The sequence below is a fragment of the Heterodontus francisci genome, chromosome 7 (genome assembly GCF_036365525.1).
Source record: "Heterodontus francisci isolate sHetFra1 chromosome 7, sHetFra1.hap1, whole genome shotgun sequence".
NCBI classification, from domain to species: Eukaryota; Metazoa; Chordata; class Chondrichthyes; order Heterodontiformes; family Heterodontidae; genus Heterodontus; species Heterodontus francisci.
Window position 1 is genome coordinate 68,343,231 of NC_090377.1, and position 18,793 is coordinate 68,362,023.

General features: G+C 43.9%; 1 protein-coding gene across 9 annotated transcripts in view; it reads left to right on the forward strand.

The window, feature by feature from the left end:
- The window catches only part of kalrna (kalirin RhoGEF kinase a), a 980,827-nt gene that overhangs the window by 808,436 nt on the left and 153,598 nt on the right, over positions 1-18,793 (forward strand). The gene's annotated exons all lie outside the window — the stretch shown is intronic.

Consider the following 18,793-nt stretch of genomic DNA (forward strand, 5'->3'; position numbering starts at 1 on the left):
TGGAGAATATTCCATCTCACTCCTGTCTTGTGCCTTGTAGATAGTGGACAGGACTTGGGGAGTCAGGAGGTGAGTTACTTGCTGCAGAATTGCCAGCCTCTGACCTACTCTTGTTCAGTTTCTGGTCAATGGTAACCCCCAGGATGTTGGTTTACCTAGCAACTGGTTGTAGAAGATCCATGTATCATAAATGGCTGGTGCTAGTACATCTTTTGCATATTATGAAACTTGCATCTCCCAGCAACATTTGTACTTTCAATTCCCACAATAATGCCGTGTGAGCATGTGCATTATGGAAAACCTCCAATATGAAACGAACCTCCAGAATAACTGATAGGCAGTAAGGAAATGCCAACCAAAATGACTAAAAAAACAGCCCAAAGGTTGAATTTAGGAACATCTTTTGAGCTAGTCTTTGAAGGAGAGTGGGGGTGTATATATATGTGTGTGAGAGAGAGACTCACACACAAGGGTGTGTGTAAGGAAGACAGAGGCTCTACTTGGAGTAAGTGTGTACATCTAAAGATAACTTTTAAAACATATGTTACAAAGGACTTTTTTTGTACTCAGAACTTAGAATTCTGTGTGTTTTAAAAAAACTGAAAAAAGGATGTTCAGTGGACACGTAAGATACTTGCAAATAGTTGGAATTACTGCAATGTTTTGAAAGGAAGTTCATAACAAAAGTTTAATTTTATGGGTGCTTTGAAAGGAAGTTGAACTTTTACAAGGATAGGAAAGCAGGCAATTTCAAGGAAACCACAGGGGTGTGGCCTTCCTCGGGGCAGTTTTCTTTGAATGACAAGAGACACTGTGTCTGGACATGTGACCATATTCAGGAAGGTTTTTTTCACTTTGGACCCTTTAAAAAGCCAGTGAGTTGGACAAAGAGCAGGCATTTGAAATTTTTGCTTTGAGCTGCCTGGAGCAAGAGAGGAAGACCCAGAAAAGTGTTACATCTCTCTGTAAAAGAGACTTGCATCTCTTGAAAAGGAATCCTGCCTTTAAAAGGTGACAGATTCCTGTTGCCTCCTGTCTCTGAAGAATTCCTGCATCCAGTGAAATTCCTGGTGCCTGCTGTGTGCTAAGAATTCCTGAAATTTGAAGAATTCTTCTACTACTAGACTGCTGCTGACCTAAGCAGACCTATTGCTACGCCCCCGATGGAAGATCTATGGGACACCTGTTGCAGTTAAATTGGCGTGAACACCTACCCACCACAGACTGTTCATCAACCTCGCCTGGAAAGACTGCGAGTGGCATCCGACTGTTCGACACTGGGATACTTCACCGTACCGAAAACTTCCTACCAGAATGTGATAAACTCAATCATTTATAATTTTATAATTATAAATTAATAAATTACACGCAAAATATTAGAAATATCTGAAAGAAGTTTTCTAGAAATAGGTTTGAGCCACAGCATCACATGAAAACTAGATAGAAAATAACAGGGAGTTTTGGTCCACTGGAAAAATTGTGTGCGTGTATGTGTGTCAGAGAGCAAGAGAGCCACTCTAACTTGCTCCTACATAATGACAATACCCAGAGCTATTATCATCCAACCACAACATTTGTACATAGTGAAAAGGCACAAGCAGGTTTTTAAAAAAATCACTTTTTTAGTCTTTTGAACACTGCCATTAATTAAAAATTCTGAATCAAGTGTTATTGATGATCAAATTTTTTACGTTTTGTCCTCAAATGACTGTTTGTGCCAGTGCTGGGTATTTATGCAACTTGCATTTATTAAACAAGCCATGTCTTTTTTCACTAGAGGAAAATAAAACAGATTTATTTGTGTAACTTTCGTAAATAAGGAAAACAATATCTTCAAAGAAACTATCAAAAAAGACTTTATTGTAATCAGATGGAACTCTTTACAAAGTCCTTTTCAAATTCCTACAATGTCGAGATATCTACTCACCCCCTCTTCCATACATCTCCTGTTAACAGCTCAATGATGGACTGACCATGAGTAATGCCACGAAGAATCACTAATATCTATATATAGCGTACACACTGTCCACAATAACATTATTTTACACATCATGATTTTTAAGTGACACTTTGTACACAGCCTTTATAATGGGAGAACCTTATGCCAACAGGCCAACATTTGTAATGAGAAAAGACTATAATCAATATTTATTTATTTAGAGATACAGCACTGAAACAGGCCCTTCGGCCCACCGAGTCTGTGCCAACCAACAACCACCCATTTATACTAATCCTACATTAACCCCATATTCTCTACCACATCCCTACCATTCTCCTACCTACACTAGGGGCAATTTACAATGACCAATTTACCTATCAACCTGCAAGTCTTTGGCTGTGGGAGGAAACCGGAGCACCCAGCAGAAACCCACGCAGACACAGGGAGAACTTGCAAACTCCGCACAGGTAGTACCCAGAACTGAACCTGGGTCGCTGGAGCTGTGAGGCTGCGATGCTAACACTGCGCCGCCCAATATCTTCTGCATTGTACACCACCCATTACTATGTAGCACTGCTGAGCAAGTCACCCATATCCACCCACCAGTTTATTTGTCACCTGATTTTTTGAGGGGTTGTCGATCGCTTTCAGATGCTTTTAACTCTATTTTCAGATTTTTCTCCCAATTTATGGGATACCAGGGACTCCCCTATCCACCTGACTAGTTTGTGGTCACCTGATTTTTATTCTGGACCTCCAGTCAGAACATATCTATTCCCCACCCATTCTGTTTCCTTTTCTGAGTAATAGTGGACTGGCCTCCAGCCTAGTGCTCAGGCCTACCTGCCATCTTTCTGTCTGGCTGGCTTACTATATATTTGATAGAAAATGAAATTTCACCTGAAAAATTCATTCTGTGCCCTTTTTCCAAATTATCTGGCAAAACCAAAAAGAAACTGAAATATGATTTTACATTGTCAAGAGCTATATCCTTTTCAGTTATAGGATAACATGAATCCTACTGAAATAAAAGCAAAATGCTGCAAATCTAAAATAAAAACTGAAAGTTCTGGAAATACTCAGCAGGTCAGGCAGCATCTGTGGAGAGAGAAGCAGAGTTAATGTTTCAGCTCTATGACCTTTCATCAGAAGTTCTGATGAAAGGTCAATTACCTGAAACGTTAACTCTGTTTCTCTCTCGACAGATGCTGCCTGACCTGCTGAGTATTTCCAGAACTTACTGTTATTTCATGAATCCCTTTGGCACAAGACTGGTGGAACTCCTATGGAACTCAGGGCTCATCTTTTTAGTCCAAACTCAACAGACTGAGGATAATAAAGAACAAAACATTTTGAAGAAATGTCATAAGTGATTTTGTTTGGTTAAGCTGCTCTTTTACTGGTGTAGTTTTTAATATGGCTGCGTTTTCTGACTAGGTGGATCAGTACTTGCACATGCACAAACACAGCCTCATGCGCTGAAAGGTCACTGTCGGCGATGTTTTTGGCAGCTGCCAGTAGTAAAGATGGCGTTGCTCAATTTATCACAAAAACAAAAGAAAACCAAATGCCCAAAGTGGCTGCGATTGCCACTTCCATCCCACCCCCAACAGTACCCCCACTCCCTCCTGCCATCGGGCTTCTCTTCTCCGCTGCCTCCCGCACCCATCTGCTCACCACTTGCTCCATGTCTTGCCACTTCTCCCCCCTCGGCCACTCACTCCCCACTTCACCTCCTTCCTGCAAACTCCCCTCCCTCCCTGTGGGCCACTTGCTCCCAGCCTTGCTGCTTCATCCCCTCTGCTCTGCCTCTGCTCTCCACTCCCTCCCGCTTCTGCTCCCTCTTCTGTCCTGCTCGCAGTCTCCTTTCCCTCCCCTGCCGATCTTGTCAATCTCACTCTGGCCCGCTTCCCCCTTGCGGGGAGGAAAGGCAGCGACGCTGGAGAGAGCGTGGATCCGAAGTGGGAGGGGGCTGGAAACAGAAGTGGGAGGGAGCGGGTAAGCAGTGCAGAGGGGAGGAAGTGGTGAGTGGCCCACAGGTAGATGGGGGTGGTAAAGCGGGGAGTGAGCAGCTGAGGGGGGAGAAGTGGCGAGGCAGGGAGTGAGCGGCAAGCAGACGTTGCAGTACACGATGACTGTTTCGCGTACATGCGCGAGTTAGTCCTGGCAAGCTGGGTGCTGACGTAGGCTGCGCCTGCACAGCACCATACTGCCAGAAAGGGTCCATTCTGCGCATCTGCAAAGCTGGGAGCAGTCTGAGAACGTTGACACTGGGCTGCGTTGTCAGGAGTCCCTTTGTTTTAATATATCACCATGAGTTGGAGGATATCCTGTTTTCCCATTCTTCAGACCACATAACAACACCCACTACCACCACCACCACCCCCCCCCCCCCCCCCACCCCACCATGGTAGATGTTGTTGCACAACCAATGAAAACAGGAAACCAGGGGTCAGGAGATCAGAGCAATAGAAATCACAGGATTTTCAGGTACCCGAGCTGTTAGAGGGATCAAATGGGAGCGTGGGTGGAAGCCACTTACTTAGGTCATGTAATACTGTGGAAGAGCCACTTCCTTATAAAATGTCATTCCCTTTGACTTCCTGCGAATAATGTTGTGCGGTCACTTTAAGAGACTGTAAGTGGAGAGTCACTGAAGGATGTGATGTCGAGTGAGTTATGACCAAAGAGCTGTGGGTATAGACCCATAAAGTAAGTTGTGTGTAAGTGTGCTCCTGTTTAGTTGTGTGCATATATGTTCCAGTTTAAGTTACAATAAAGACCCACATATTCTTTTTATGTTATTTGTATTCCTGTGAATCTTATAATAGTTCACGCTCAAAAGGAACAAATCATATTACATGGTGGCAATGGTGTGTGTTTGGTTGCAGAATTTTAAAAAGTTGAAAAGTGGAATGGAAGATCTACTTCAGCCCAAAGTTATAGAGAAGAACCAGTCTGAAGTGACAAAGAGCCACAGAAGAAGTTTGGGACCACGCAGGCCATCTGCAACAAGAGCAGAAGCCACACACACAGAAAGGCAAAGTCTCTGTAAAACACTCAAATAAGCGCAGGGAGTATCTGATTTTAAAATTGCACAAGCCGATGGCCAGTAGAACACGCAGGTCAGTCCAGGATCATGCTGTTCAAGTTCACTGCAGGTTGGTCCAGGATCGAGCCATCCAAAATCTGTTCTGACCCAGCTATAAGTTTTTTTTTAAAAAAGCAGTGCAGCCATTGCTGCATCAGTTTTCCTGGGCTGATAGCTTTCTGGGCAGGGCCTAAGCTAAAAGAGTGGGAAGAGTTCAACAGCGCCACAGGAGGTGCCCAGCACAGAGTAAAAGACTGGCTGGGGCAGCTATCAGTACTGCAAGCTGCAGCTCTTTGCACTGAGCGAGAGAAGCTGTTTAAAAAGGAAATGAGCCTGTAGAAAAAAAATAGAAATTAGAAAAACAAACTGTGCCTGTGAAGCAGAAGACCTGTAAAGAAACAAGCCTGTGGAAAAAAAATATAGAAAACCTGTGAAAAAGCCTATATTTGTAGAGAAGCAAGATCATTAAGGAAATGGCATTCATGGATTAGAAGACATCAGACATGGTGTCTGAGTTCAAATGGTTTCACCAATGGATGAAACTGTGTTTTCTTGATCAAGAACTGAGAAACAAGCTGTAAAATTCATCGCACTGGGCAACGAGGGCCTGCAATGGATCAACACATCCAAATTGTCAGCTGAGGATCGGAAGGACCTAGCAAGCTACGGACTTGCCTGGAAAATCAACGCATGGTAAAGGTCCATTTCCGAGTACAGATGCTTGAGCTTATGACATACCGGCAAAGGCAGGATGAGTCCATTGACCAGTTTGTTGCAAGGTGCCGAGACAAAGCTCAGGAATGTGACTTCACAGATATTGCATTGTCGGAACGGATTATAGAACTAATCATCATGTCCTCCCCAATAGAGGCCTTTAAAAAAGACCTGCTAGAAAAGAAGAAAGGGCACACCATAGATGCATTACTTAATGATGGAAGTAAATTTGAAGCCACCATGGCTGGGCACCAGCAGTTGCAAGCGTTGGGGGCAGCTACGACCATTGGAGTGGTAATCCAAGGCTCAGAAGTCTGCTAAGCCTTGTGGAAAACGTGGCCTGACTCACCCAATTTGCAGTTGTCCGGTGCACCAGGACTAGTGCAAAGCTTGTGGCATACGAGGGAATTGGGCAAGGCAGAATGTCGAGCCCAGATACTACACACAGGAATGGTGATAGATCACATGCAGAGAGAACATCTGCAAGACAGGATGGCAAGCTAAATAAAAGGTATGCCAGCACACAACAAAAGCCCAGGTCGGTGCATCAGGTCAGCAGAGAGACAGATTGCCAAAAGGACATGGATGAAGAGTGCACTCATGCGAACAGCGAGCAAGCATTTCACATAGTTAATTTGCATCAATGTGTCAATGCTATTATGCAATCTGAGACATTTGCCATGATCAGGATTATATCTCCGCAGAAGAGTGGCAAGCATAAGCGCAGAGTGAAAATTGGCAGAAGAGCAAGGGCAAATATCCTGCCCCTCCGTATACTGAAGTTCATGTATTTAAAGAAATGGGAATCTATGGTGCGACACACCATGCCTCAGCTGACTGCCTACAATGGGTTCACCGATCATGTGCATTGGAACGATAACCCTGCAAAGCAGCTATGGGAGCTCCAAATATGTACCACAAACATTTTATATTGCAAACACCACTGGACCAGCCATTGCAGGACTTCCAGTATGCCTAGATTTACGAATCGTCACAATACACAAAGTCAGTAACACACCGAAGATGGTAGAAAATACCCAGCTCGAATGTATCAGGTCAGTCCATGCAAAGGACAACGCAAAGGCTGGGAGTTTTGACATGAAGTGGTGATCTGACCAGGAGTCTCTCCTCAGGCTTTAGTTCATTGCAGCAAGTAATCATTGGCCAGATGATTGATTTGTGATGCTGCCAGTCATCATCTTTCTAAGCTATCAACAGTAAGAGATGTATTGCTTTCCAAACAACGGAAGATGGAGATTTCATAATCCAGGCAAGCAGGACCAGAATTGGCTCAATTGTGAGTAGGACAGAAGGTCAGAATCCTCAATCATGCATCCTGAACTTCGTATCCAGCGGAGGTTGCTAGAATATGTGACCAGCCCAGATGGTACAAGGTCGAGACACCCAATAGTGCAATTCTCAGATGGAACCGAAGTCAACTCAGAGAGCTAAATAAAAAACGTTTGTTAACCCTGTGGCATCGCGGACATGTTCAAAGACAAAGTCTGAAGATGAACATATAGAGGCTACGAGCACAGCAGAACAGCATGTTAACCAAAGCACCAACAAGTTACCAGAGTTTCAGAGGAGCCATAAAGATGAGCTCAGCTCTGAGAAGAGGTTTGCAATAACAAGATTGGGACGAATAAACAAACCTCCTCTACATTTTACACTTTTTGCTTACTGGTAGATTACATTTTGTTTTATTCCTGTACAATTGATCTGAACTGCAACATCATTGTATATTGTACATATATTTTTTGATTAATGGGATATGTTTTTTATCTTTGGGAAAAAAGAGGGTTGTTGTGGAATGACCTTAAGAGACCGTAAGTGGAGAGTCACTGAAGGAAGTGATGACGTGTGAGACATGACCAGAGAGCTGTGGGTGTAGACCGATAGAATACACGCGTGTAGGTGTGCTCCTTTATTGTGTGTATATATGTTCCAGTTTAAGTTACAATAAAGACCCATGTATTCTTCGTATATTATTTGTATTCCTGTGAACCCTGTAATAGTTCACGCACAAAAGGAACAAATAATATTACAAGTAATACACTGGAAGATCAGCTAATATATCTAACACAAGTTTTATCCTTTCACATTCCTCTTCTTCTTTGGCCTCCTTGTCTCGAGAGACAATGGGTAAGCGCCTGGAGGTGGTCAGTGGTTTGTGAAGCAGCGCCTGGAGTGGCTATAAAGGCCAATTCTAGAGTGACAGACTCTTCCACAGGCACTGCAGATAAAATTGGTTGTCGGGGCTGTTGCACAGTTGGCTCTCTCCTTGCGCTTCTGTCTTTTTACCTGCCAACTGCTCAGTCTCGTCGACTCGCCACACTTTAGCCCCACCTTTATGGCTGTCCGCCAGCTCTGGCGATCACTGGCAACTGACTCCCACGACTTGTGATCAATGTGACAGGACCTCATGTTGCGTTTGCAGACGTCTTTAAAGCGGAGACATGGACGGCTGGTGGGTCTGATACCAGTGACGAGCTCGCTGTACAATGTGTCCTTGGGGATCCTGCCATCTTCCATGCGGCTCACATGGCCAAGCCATCTCGTGCGCCGCTGGCTCAGTAGGCTGTATATGCTGGGGATGTTGGCCACCTCGAGGACTTCTGTGTTGGAGATACGGTCCTGCCACCTGATGCCAAGGATTCTCCTTTCACATTCCTAAAGCTGTAATAAATCAGATACCCTATGAGGCAATTGGGAGACAAAAAGAAACTGAACCAAGCAAATTGCTTTAATTATTTCTTTCTAAAGCCTTGAACTTGCAATTTTTCCTCTCAGCCTTCCAACTACACACCAAAACGAGTACTATTTATAAACACATTAAAATAAAAATATTTGAAATTGTACATAAATTGCCTGAATTGTTGGAAATGGAACTATTAGGTTTTGTCCTCTGAGGCCTAATCTTTGTCAGCCTCTGAGACCATTGTCTGTGTTCTTGGTGAAGCCAATTTTTTGCCTCCTGGTACCGCCCTGAGCACAGCTCAGGAGGTCTGAAATAAAAACAGAAAATGCTAGAAATACTCGGCAGGTCAGGCAACATCTATGGGGAGAGAATCAGAGTTAATGTTTCAGGTCAATGACCTCTTATCAGCAATGGAATCACTCCCTGGTCAGTCAGTGAGCTTCCTGTACTTGACTATGGATACAATGTTACAACAATATCAGTACACCTGCCTCCTTAAAGGAAAATTATGTTTTTAATAAGACCCCTTTGTTCACAGAATGAAAAATCTATATTAACTACATAGTCCCAACAATTCCAGCACTAAGAGCTCACACCAAGCTACTGATAGATAACGTCATTAATATGAGGTTTTCACACTAATCAACCATTCCTTGTTGTTAGAGCAGTGGACTTAATCATAGTATTGATGTGAACATTTTCCAACAGAGGCTACAGTTCCAGTATTGTTTCAATTTTCAATAGTTATCAGCCTCAGTTTTTCTTCTTCTGCGCACTCATACGCACATACAAATTAGAGCAAGAGTAGGCCATTCGGTCCCTTCATGCCTGCTCCGCCATTTAATAAAATTATGGCTGATATGATTGTGGCCTCAACTTCACTTTCCCGCCTACCCCAATACCCTTTGACTCCCTTGTTAGTCAAAAATTTATCTAGCTCTGTCTTAAAAATATTCAATGACCCTGCCTCCACCGTTTTCGGGGGAAGAGCGTTCCAGAGACTCTCAATGCTCAGAGAAAAAAATTCTCCTCATCTCCGTCTTAAATGGGCGACCCCTTATTTTTAAACTGTATTCCCTAGTTCTAGTCTCTCCCACAAGGGGAAATATCCTTTCAGCATCCACCCTGTCAACTCACCTCAGAATCTTAAATGTTGTAGTGGCTGTGGTTTGATTACTGTAGATTGGTTGGGTACCGCCACTTTTATAAAATTTGTAGATCACTCAGGTTTCACTACAAGTTATGATCTTGTTTTTCTGGTTCTTCCTAAAATTTCTAATTTTCAATTCTTACATTGGAGGATCTGCTATCCACTTGCTTTTGTAAATATGCTGGTATCCATTTCTCTTTTCCTATGATCTAAAATGTGATAACTTCTCACCATGGAAATTCCTTGGAACTGGTTCCGCTCTGCCACCATAACACAAAGGAAATGTGGTGGACATCTTGTTTACATATGTTAACTGGGTTTCTTCTGTAATTCCAGTGATGTTACAGTGGTGGAGCAGTCTAGGTCGACATGAAATTTCCCAACCCTCTTCTGAAAGTTTACCCAGGTCTTTGGTGCATTTCTTGAAAAAAGCCTGTTTGGTGTTGCTGAGGTAGTTTCTCTTTTACATCACTCACTGGCAGTGGTTTAGAAGTCCGTTTGATGTAGCAAGAATATGTTTTCATCTTAGTTTCAACTTGTTTCCCTTTTTTAATTAAACAATGGGATTGATTTTACTCCCCATTCCACCCTAGAAATGGACGCGTGGAGATCAGAGGTAGCAGAAGCTCACATTCAAAGCGGGTGGGAGCTTCATTTAAATTTGGAAATTAGAGGGGGCATCCTGCACACAAATATCTAAAGTTCATGCATGCAGGATAGCCAATGTATATAGCATTGAAGAAAGTTGCTGGGGACTGAAAAGTCCAGTGGAAGTTCAATTAAAAGGCAGAGTAATATAAAATTAAATATTTTTTGGCCATTCCTGGATCATTTTTGTTCTGCTATCATTTAGATTCTCATGATCCTACATATCAGTTGTTCTAATTAGTTTTCTTTTGGCCCAGTGACAATACTGGTACCAATGGGTTTCCCAAGAGCAATATCCTTTTTTGAAATGTTCAGAAATATCAAAAGAGGTCCGACGAAGTAATGCTAGGCAGGTTATGCTGCATGAGAGATGTTCTGTCCTACTCAGATCTGAAGTGACCAAACCTTGCTTCAATAGATGATTAGTGCGTGTGGAGGCTCCTATTCTCAAAGAAAGCTGGGACAGTAGGCTTGATGTATGCATGGCTGAATGACTGCAGGGCATCCTGAATGGGGAGGGTGATGAGGCAGAGGTCATGGTACATGTTGGTACCAATGACATAGGTAGAAAGAGGGATGAAGTCTTGCATCAAGAATTCAGGGAGTTAGGCAGGAGACTAAAAAGCAGGACCTCTCGGGTTGTAATCTCTGGATTACTCCCAGTGCCACGTGCTAGTGAGTATAGAAATAGGAAAATAGCACAGATGAATGCGTGGCTTAAGAGTTGGTGCAGGAGGGAAAGTTTTAGATTCCTGGACCACTGGGACCGTTTCTGGGGAAGGTGGGACCTGTACAAGTGGGACGGTCTACATCTGAACCAGAGGGGGACTAACATCCTTGCTGGTGGGTTTGCTAGTGCTGTTGGGAGGAGTTTAAACTAATTTGGCAGGGGGAGAGGATGCAGACTCTTAGCAGAATAGGGACACAGCTAAACACAGGAAAGCGAACAAGTCAGAGGGAATACAGCAGAAGTAAGTTTCAAGGGAGTAAGACCAGGATGGAAGGCCTCGACTTTAATGCCAGGAGTATTGCAGGTAAAACGGATGAGTTAAGGGCAAGGATTGACACGTGGAATTGTGATAGAGTAGCCATCACGGAGACATGGTTGAGGGAGGGGCAGGATTGGCAGCTCAATATCCCGGGATATAGAATCTTCAGGCGAGACAGAGGAGGGGGTAAAAGAGGAGGGGGCATTGCAATATTAGTTAAGGAGTCAGTTACCGCAGTAAGGAGAGATGATATCTTGGAGGGGGCATCAAATGAAGCTTTATGGGTAGAGTTTAGGAATAAAAAAGGGAAAGCCACATTGCTAGGTGTTTATTATAGACCCCCAGATAGTCAGTGGGAAATTGAGGAGCAAATATGTGCGCAATTTGCACACGTGTGCAAAAATAATAGGGTAATTATGTTAGGTGATTTCAACTTTCCCAACATTAATTGGGATAGTCATCGTGTTAAGGGCTTAGATGGAGTGGCGTTCTTAAAATGTATACAGGAGAACTTTTTAGCTCAATATGTAGAGGATCCAACAAGGGAGGGTGCAGTGCTGGACCTAATTCTGGAAATGAAGCCGGACAGGTGGTTGATGTGTTGATGGGGGAGCATTTTGTTGATAGCGACCACAACATGGTACAATTTAAGATTGCTATGGAGAAGGAAATAGACAAGTTGCAAAAAAAGGTTTTGGATTGGAGGAGAGCGAATTTTAGTAAAATAAGGCAGGATCTGGCCAAGGTAGACTGGAAAAAGTTACTTGTCGGGAAATCTACAGATGAGCAGTGGGGGGCATTCAAAAAGGAAATGGGGAGGGTACAGGCCCAACATGTTCCCTCTAGGGTAATAGATAGGAGCAACAAGCCCAGAGAACCATGGATGACCAGAAACATTCAGGGTACGATGAGAAGGGAAAAGAGAGGCTTTTAGCAAATACAAGGAGAGCAAATCAATGGAAGCATTAGTGGAGTACAGAAAGTGTAGGATGGAGCTTAAGAAAGCAATTAGGAGAGCAAAGAGGGGATATGAGAAAGCTCTGGCTGGTAAAAGTAAGGAAAATCCCAAGATATTCTATAATTATATCAATGGGAGGAGGATAACCAGGGAAAGAGTAGGACCCATTAGAGACCAAGGGGGAAATTTGTGGGTGGAGCCAGAAGACATTGGTAGGGTGTTGAACGAATACTTCACATCTGTCTTCACCCAAGAGAATGAGGATGTAGATATGGAACTTAGAGAGAGAGAGACAGAGGTTCTTGAGCAAATTGTCATAGGGAGTGACAAGGTATTGGAGGTTTTGGAAGGCTTAAAAGTGGACAAATCTCCAGGTCAGGACGATTTTTGTCCCAGGATGCTGTTGGCAGCGAGGGTGGAGATTGCAGGGGCTCTGACTCTAATTTTTAACTCCTCTCTGATCATAGGGGAGGTGCCAGAGGACTGGAGATCAGCGAATGTGGTCCCACTATTTACAGGATTGTACAGATAAGCCAGGGAACTACAGACCAGTGAGTCTCATGTCAGTGGTAGGGAACCTATTGGAGAAAATTCTGAAGGAGAGAATCTATCTCTCCTTGGAGAGGCAAAATTTGATTAGGAATAGTCAGCATGGTTTTGTCAGAGGGAGGTCATGCCTAACAAATTTGATTGAATTTTTTGAGCATGTGACCAGGTGTGTAGATGAGGGTCGTGCAGTTGATGTAGTTTACATGGATTTCAGCAAAGCCTTTGACAAGGTGCCACATGGGAGACTTATCAAGAAAGCAAATGCACATGGGATACAGGGTAACTTGATAAGGTGGATTCAAAATTGGCTTAGCTATAGGAGACAGAGAGTGATGACAGATGGCTGTTTTAGTGACTGGAAGCCAGTGTCCAGTGGCGTACCACAGGGATCTCTGCTAGGTCCCCTATTGTTTGTCATTAATATAAACGACATAGATGACTATGTGGAGGGTAGGATCAGTAAGTTCACGGAAGACGCAAAGATTGGCTGAGTGGTTAACAGTGAAGTGGAGTGTCTTAGGTTACAGGAAGATATAGACGGGATGGTCAAATGGGCAGAAAAGTGGCAGATGGAATTTAACGCTGAAAAGTGTGAGGTGATACACTTTGGAAGGAGTAATGTGACACGGAAGTATTCAATGAATGGCCTGACACTGGGAAGTTCCGAGGAACAAAGGGACCTTGGCATGTTTGTCCGTAGATCTCTGAAGGCAGAAGGGCAGGTTAATAGGGTGGTGAAAAAGGCATATGGGACACTTGCCTTTATCAATCGAGGCATAGATTACAAAAGCAGGGAGGTCATGTTGGATTTATCCAGAACTTTGGTAAGGCCACAGCTGGAGTACTGTGTGCAATTCTGGTCGCTGTATTATAGGAAGGATGTGATTGCATTGGACGGGGTGCAAAGGCGATTCGCCAGGATGTTGCCTGGGATGGAACATTTAAGCTATGAAGAGAGGTTGGATAGGCTTGGGTTGTTTTCACTGGAGCAGAGAAGACTGAGGGGCGACCTGATCGAGGTGTACAAGATTATGAGGGGCATGGACAAGGTGGATAGGGAGCAGCTGTTCCCCTTAGTTGAAGGGTCAGTTACGAGGGGTCACAAGTTTAAGGTGAGGGGCAGGAGGTTTAAGGGGGATTTGAGGATGAACTTTTTTACCCAGAGGGTGGTGACAGTCTGGAATGCCCTGCCTGGGAGGGTGGTAGATGCAGGTTGCCTCACATCCTTTAAAAAGTACCTGGATGAGCACTTGGCATGTCATAACATTCAAGGCTATGAGCCAAGTGCTGGCAAATGGGATTAGGTAGACAGGTCAGGTGTCTTTAATGCATCGGTGCAGACTTGATGGGCCGAAGGGCCTCTTCTGCACTGTATTATTCTGTGATTCTGTGACTAACTATAATGTCAGAAGCACTGTGGTGGGAATTTTATGCTGGTGGTTGGGGTCTCAACGTCGGGGGAAACTGACGCTGAGATCCCCGCGACGCCTCTTTTCCAGAAGGCCTGCTGAATTTAGTGCCAATCAAGCATTTAAGTGGACAGCGGCGGGCCTTCCATAGGATTTAGGACACCGTTACCGGAAGTCCCGGCCTTGCAGAGCAGTCATAGGCCGGCAGCTGCAGTGCCACCGCGGAGGTGGTGGTGGCTGCTGTAGCTGCAGCAATGAGACACAGACTTAAGGTAGGTCAGGGCGGGAGGGGTCTAGCGGGGAGGTGGGGACAGGGCCGCCTGCGGCACGGCTAATTGCGGCTGCAATGGGAAGGGTCCTTAATTCGGGGTTAAATACCCAGTAAAGTGCTTCAATTGACGGCAGGGTGGGAAGGCTGTTGTCATGATTCTGTCTTATTTTTTCTCTGGGAAATATGCGGTGTGCCTTTAAGGCTGGAAAAAAGTCGTACTTCCGTAAGGCAGCAAGCTCTAAAGACTGAGTCAAAGAGTGCATTCTCGTTGCCTTGGTCATAGCCATTTGGAGACTGCGATTCAAAGGGTGCATTCTCCTTATCTTGGATACAGCCACTCAGACTGAGCATCGGGTGATACATTTGCTACAGTTTAATTTTGAATTGGCTTATAGTGCAAACAGCCTGTTCTAACAGAGACACAGATAGCTGTGTATTAGCACCTGAAAGAAAAGCTCTCAGACCATTTCAACTGAACGAAGAGAATTTAGTCTGTTTATTTATTATTATCTCTCAAAATTCTAAAAAAAAAAAGCCAAGCCAAAACAGAGATCTCTGATAATTTAAACTGAAGGAAGGGAAGTTAGGCTGTGACAATCTTTTATCCCTCAAAAATTCAAAAGCCAGATTGATTCTTTTAAAAGTGGTTGCGAGTTGTTAATTGTTGAAATTCATCAGTGGAGAAGGAAAGCATCACTTACTGATGGAATTAGACTACTGACTGCTCTACTCTTGAAGAATCTTTTTCTCCCCATCGGACAGCTGTGAGGACTTCAAGCAACCTTGGACATTTTTCCACCTCTGGCAGGAGCATAAATTTGCAAGGACTCTAATTTTTCTATTTTAAATGTTGGTTATATCTTAGTAGTGTTTAAGAATTTAGTTTTTCTAATTAAATAGTTAATTTGTTGATTTAAAGATACCTGGTTTGGTTAGTATCATTCGGGGGTCAGTAGATGGTACAATTTGGCTGGGTCTTTCTTTAATTTGGAAAATTTAAAATGATATGTTAGGCAATCTGTGGAGAGACGGTATTGAATTAACGATGTGTTTGTGCCACCGCAATCAGAATCGTATATTTTGATGGGCGCTTTGACTGGAGTGGTCGGTCCTAACACTGTTCATAGGCCTTCCTGTCCCGGACTAAATTTTGGCAGAGGCGGGATTGTGGCGGGGTCTTCCCCTCGCCACCATCCCATCTGACTTTATGCCCTCCCTGCCTACGAACCCACTGCGGGAGAGAACATAAAATTCCACCCACATGTCAGGTTTTCACTGGCACAGTGTGAGAGAAGGCACAGGATCATGAGCAACAGCCTAGGTACCCTGTTAGACTGTATCTATCAGGATGCCACCCACAATATCTGCAAACCCTGGCACTGACCATGGGAAAAATTGCACCATCTGCTGCAAAGACGCCTCCAGCTACAATGCAGCATACTATTGACACTGACAGTACCAGTCAGCTTTACCCTCAAGCTCTTTCCAGGCATGCTGCAATGCTGACTTCTGGGGGGATGGTGGGGTGCCATGGAATGGCAAATAAGGCCACCCTTCTCAAAACCATCTCATGCAGAACCATCTACACTTTAGCAGTCATCGAACAGGAGTTCAGGTGTTGGGTTTCACCATCACTTGCCTGCAGACTCAGACCTGAAACTTGAGCTTTTCATTTCATTGTTGTTTGCTGCCTCTTTGTCCACTCCGAATTAGTTGAGATGCTTTTTCAGATTTTGCAAAGTATGTAAAACTTTTGCCATTTCTCTTTAATTGTCAGCTTTTCGTTAAGTTTAATCTGCATGCAAGTTTATGCTCCAACTCACAGTGCTGGAATTTCCCATGGGCTTTGGGACCCCGACATTGGGACCAAATGGGGGTCGTGAGCCTGCACTTCCTGGCAGCGAAACTGGCGGCACAATCTCCTAATTAAGCCACCTGATTGGTTGCCTCCACAATCGCCATCCTATTAAGGACAGTGGGTGGGCTCCCGATGTTGCAGGCCCAATCAGAGGGCCGTCAGCTCTGGTGCCCTGGCAGTCCTACCAGGACCACGAGGGTGCCTCAACATGGAGGTACCCTCATTGGCCAACATGGAAGGGCTGCATTGAAGACTGCCAAAACTGGTCTTGCATCCCCGCAGCCCTGCCATTGGAGCATGGAGCCTCCAACTCCGATGGCTCTCAGCCTGCCACTGAGAGGTTGCCTTGATTGAGCCAGTGACCTCAGCAAACAGAGTGGAAGGTGGGGGGAGGGCACTTCAACGTCGATGAAATACTGGCACTGACTCGGAGTCGCCCCGCAGTGTGGCCTTAATTGAACTATTTGGTTGAACATGGAGTGGGCACGAACCTGGATCCCAGTGGCCCCAGGAAAGTCCGCCTTTGGCAGGAATGCATCGGGGAGCTGTCCCAACCTGGCTGCCTGCTTTTTTGCAGCCTCCAAGCCCGTTTTCATGGGACCAGGAAAATCCAGCCCTCAGTGTGCTGTTTGCACCCATTCTAAATCTGCACTTAGAGCTGTGAATAATTATGCATGTGAGTTGACACGGAGCACTGTATGCAATTAATCTGACAAGATTTGCACCAGTTCTTAAGCTTTTAGAATAAATTTATACCAGTACACAAAAATCATCCATTGTCTGTTTAATTTAATTAAATTTAAGTAATATAACACATGAGAGAGTTTCTTCCATTCACTTCAAACAATTCAAATCCTGTTCTCTTCCAGCATTTTCTGGTACTTGGTCGCTGATAAGTGATTCCTTTTGCTGTTTGGCTTTAAACTGCTTGCATATATCAAATCTACATATGTATACCTCTGTTTATTCGTGGTTTGTAAATCCCTCCTCAAGCTTTCTGGAGACAGCCTTGGACTGTGATGTGGTACATGAGCTCTACACCTAATTTCTTGTCTCACGTGGAGTGATATAACCACTCAGTCTCCCTTGAATATTCGTCCATTTTTAAATATAGCATCCTAATGGATTCAGTCTCATTTTCTATTTCGAAATATGCATCAAATGACATGACTTCCCATTGTCAACACTTATCGTCATATAAATATGTTCTGCTCAGCAAACAAAACCTTCTATCAAATTATGAACAATATCTCCTTGCCTCTTTTTACATAGTTTCAACTTTGTATGTTTGAAGACTTTTGGATGCACTAATTAGTCTGTTTTTCAGAATGTGTGTGCTGAACAATTCTACATAGGTCCACATCCACTTAGCACTATTTGAAACTCAGTGCTGTACCAGTTGTTCTTAGGAATTTTATCATCGTCTTGGTTCTCAGTGGTCAGAAATAGTTTGTGGTGTCATTGTGGAGCTTTGGTAAGCTTGGAGAAGCTGGCACTGTACTAGTATGAATTTTAGTGAACCACTCCAGATACCAGACTGCTATCTTGAATTTTACTTTTGAGCAACTCAGTCACAGGAAATGGGAAGGTTACCACACCATCACAGGAGTCAGGTTGGTTACCACACTGTCACAGGAGTTGCCTAAACTATCACACAGTCACAGGAGTTGTGTAGGTTACCAATACAGTCACAGGAGTTGTGTAGGTTACCAATACAGTCACAGGAGTTGTGTAGGTTACCAATACAGTCACAGGAGTTGCGTAGGTTACCAATACAGTCACGGGAGTTGCGTAGGTTACCACACAGTCACGGGAGTTGCGTAGGTTACCACACAGTCACGGGAGTTGCGTAGGTTACCACACAGTCACGGGAGTTGCGTAGGTTACCACACAGTCACGGGAGTTGCGTAGGTTACCACTTTCTTCAATCCACTCATTGCCCTGAAAGGTAAAGAGTAGAAAAATTGCAAATCATAAAACAAAAAACCCTAAGTAGAAAGTTCCCCTCACCTTGAGTTAGCAATTCAAAAAACACTAAATCATCCAGTAGATAGTATTTTTCTGCTCAGATATGGAGGTTAAATGTCCAAGTTTCTAATTAGTTTCAAAAGATGAGCACTACTAGTAACAAGCCTCAAAAACAACAAAGATGTTGTGCTGGCTTCTTACAAATTGTGCCTGGAGTACTGAGGTAGATTTTCAGCTTGCGTCCCAGGGTATCAAACTGCTGATCGACTGCCCATCATACAAACCAATCATTTTCATTATTGTTGAAAACAATGCAAATGAAAATTGGGAGGTTTCTAAAACAGGTGGTTGATCTGCACACCAGTTTTATACCCAGGCAGCAAGTGTATAGACCTTGTGCACCTGTTGATTGCTTTAGTCGACTTTCATGAGGAAAACGTTGAGGCTTCTAACATTGCGTTGCTATCCCCCTAATGCTAATTTTTATCTTAATTGTGTGCCCAACTTCCTCTGTCCTTTTTCCTCCTGGTGGCATTACTAATGGCTTT